The following is a 3,515-nucleotide window of genomic DNA, read 5'->3' as shown; positions in this document are numbered from 1 at the left end:
TGACGTCACCGCCAGGCCCCGCCCCGGATCCGGGCCTCGGCCCCGGGTCGGTGGTCTCGTGCTTGCGCGGTGAGGTGCCCGCAGCTCCACGGACGCGCCGGCCCAAAGAGCCTCCCAGGGCGGCCCTGGGGCCTGGGGGACCTCAAGGACAGGTTCACCCCCTGGTTTAGCTCGAACTGTCTGGTCCTGGACTCCGGGTTCAGGTCACCTGGGTGCAGGATGGTCCCGGGGTGTCCTTCTGTCGGTGCCCCCCCCCCGTGCCTCCCTGGATCCCACCCTCCTGGGCCGGGTGGGGGAGGGGAGGGTGGCGCCCCGCGGTTGGCTGCTCCTATCTTGGGATCTCCCCACATGCGGGGTCTGTATCTGTCTTCTCTGCATTATCTGAGATTGTATTTGACAGAATTCTTTGTTGACGCAGCAGCCGGCTTATGGTGGTCAAGGGCAGAGGTCAAGGGCTTTGGAAAGGTGCCCACTACCCAAAAGCTTTAGAAATGTGTTTGCCTTGGACCAGCAACTCCATTTTTGGAAATCTGTCCTGAGGAAGCTGTCTAGAAGATGCGTGTTCGTGTGGAGTTCATTATGAGGAAGAAAATTAGAGCGAGGGTGTCAACAAAAGGGCATTGGTTAACAGCACCAACACCACGGAGTATTACACAAGCATTAAGAGTATGTTTACAAACAGTTTATGATCACATAAGGAAATATGTTACAATGCGGAGAGAATAAAAGCAGGGTGTAAATATGTAGTGACAGCAGGATTACAGTTGAACTTCAAAACAAAATACAATTTGTTCGTACAGAGGAACATGGAAGAAACTGTGCACGGAGCCACCTCCCCAGCCCTTTTTTGTATTTTATTTCCAGCCAGGGTCTCACTGATGGCATCTCGCTGTTGCTGAGGCTGGTTTTGAACCTGGCTGAGGCTTGTTCTTTATCCTTCTCTTTTCACACATTTTCAACATTCAGTGGACTTATTTCACTCTTATGAAATTCCTTTGTTTCTTAAGTTCCCATTAATTGAGCACCTATTATGATCTTATAAGCCCCTGTACAATCCTTGCACCAGCCCTGGGGTAAGAATTATTGTATCCCTCATGTTACTAGTGAGGAAAAGAAGTTCTGAGAGTTTCATTACCAGGGTCACATGAGTCCCAAGGGCCAGCCAGGCCTTTCTGTGTTACCAACAAGGGGACCTCTTAAGCAGTCTCCTCATTATCCGCTGAGCTAAAAGGGCCACCAGACTCAACTGTCTGACAGGAGCCAGGAGGGAACTGTCCTGTCACCCTTGGTAATAATTTCAAGGGGAGGCGATGCAAGAGGGGCCCTGGGGCGTGGGGGAAAGAGCCCAGCATGCCCTTCCCTGGACAGGGGGCCCCTCTCTCCCACCCAGGAGGTTTTGAGCCCTGCCTGGAATCCCTCAGGGAAGACAGACTCCCAAGGTGGAGTTGAAGGCTAAGAAGTCAGCTAGTTCAGCCACCTCGGTTAATTTTATATCTTTAATATGTTTTTCTGATTATGAAAGTAATAGATATTTAGTAGAAAATTGGGGAACTCAATATAATATGAAGTAGAAAATAAAATTTAACCCAATACTCGGCATGGCGGTAATTGAAACGACTTGGGAGGCTGAGGCAGGAGGATCACAATTCGAGTTCAGCCTCAGCAATTTACTGAGACCCTGAGCAACTTGGTGAGACCCTGGGGCTGGGAATGTGGCTCAGTGGCAAAGCACTCCTATGTCCAATCCCTAGTACCAAAAAAGAAAAAAAGAAGAGTCGCTGGGCCAATGGCACACGCCTATAATCCCAGCAGCTCAGGAGGCTTAAGCAGGAGGATTGCGAGTTCAAAGCCAGCCTCAGCAACTTAGTGAGGCCTAAAATATTTTAAAAGTCTCAGTGGTTAAGTGCCTCTGAGTTCAATCCCTGGTACCAAAAAAAAAGTCAACCCATTTAATACTTTACCTTTTATTATTGCAAATATATATATATATATATATATATATATATGCCTTTATTTTATTTATTTATTTGTATGTGGTGCTGAAGATGGAACCCAGGGCCTCGCACGTACTAGGTGAGTGCTCTATGGCTGAGCCCCCACCCCCGCCCAATGGCAAAATTTAAACATACAACAATTTGAAGTCACAGTACCGTGTGGCCGTCCCACCTTGTAGGGACACTGTTTGGTCGGTAGCTTTAGGGTCCTTAGCCTCATCCTTCTGTCATCAAGCTTCCTATCCGCCTTTCACCCACCGTGTCCCCTGATGGCGTCCGCTAGGCCTGCTACTCCACCCTTCAGCCAAGCCGAGAGAACCCCCGGGTCCCTGGGTGAGAAGCAGCAGCTGGGGTCACCAGCCCTGTGTGCGCCGCTCGGTGCAGCCCTTCACAGGAGCGGACTCCACGACCCTCTCAACTGCCCTTTGTGGGTGCCTAACATTACGATGGCCCTTCGTGAGTCACACCAGGAGATTCTGCAGGACAGAGAGACGGGAAGCCCGGCTCCTGTTCGGTAAAGGACAGGGCAGTCAGAGGACCCCAAGGCAGGAGTCTGGGAAGTCTTCCCCCGAGGGAGGGACCGAGGCAGCCTCCGCTCTGTGTAGGCTTCGCCTTGGGGAGTGAGGCAGCGGAGGGGACCCTCCACCCGAGTAAGGCCTGAGGTGTGACTTGGGCTGTGGCCAAGGACTCCGTTCCTCACCACACAGGACCTCACACGAATGTCTGCCCTTGGGCAGGAGGAAGAGGGCGAGGCCCACTGCATGCTTAGGCCATGAGAACAAGGTATGGAGAGTGCATGGAGCGCTGGACATGAGTGGACCTCCTCCGGCTGCGAGAGGGGCCTGGGTGATGCTTGAGAGCCTAAGAGTTGATGGAAAGAGGCCTGGGAGGTCAGCAGCTCCCGTCCCAGGAAGGAAGAAGCCTCCCCAGCCCTCGTCCTCAACACCAGCCCCAGGATTCTGGCCACAGGGATCCACCCAGATACCCCAAATGATGAGTTGGAAAGAACTCCTGCAAACCCTAACTCAAAGTGCTTCTTATAATGTATTTGATGTTATGTGCATAGAATAACTCTGGAAGGTTCTAGAAGGAAGACATTATTAGCAGGTCATGCTTTCTTCACATAGTTTTGTCTTTTTCCCCAGTGCTAGGGCTCAAACCCAGGGCCTCATACATGCTAGGCGAGGGCTCTACCACCAAGCCACATCCCCAGCCCATGCTTTCCTTAAAATGTAAAGAACATCTAGAAGTCAATAAGAAAAAAAAATGGAATGTAAACATGACTAGGAATATGAACAAGAGTTCACAAGAAAGGAAACACGGACTTTTTAAAGGCAGGTAAAGATGGCAACCCCACTGGCAATAAGAAAAAAGGAGATTTAACCTACTGAGATTCTACTCTTTCCTGTGGGTCCAGGAAAGACAAAGAAAATCGGTCCCATTGAGTGCGAGGCTCCAGGGAAGGAAGCAGGCACCCCCACCTGGGGAGTACCTTGGCACACGCGGAAGCTGGGAGGGCTG

The sequence above is a fragment of the Marmota marmota genome, unplaced genomic scaffold (assembly GCF_001458135.2).
Source record: "Marmota marmota marmota unplaced genomic scaffold, marMar, whole genome shotgun sequence".
Lineage (NCBI taxonomy): Eukaryota > Metazoa > Chordata > Mammalia > Rodentia > Sciuridae > Marmota > Marmota marmota.
The sequence above is the reverse complement of the archived record's forward strand: the minus strand, read 5'-3'. Positions refer to the sequence as shown.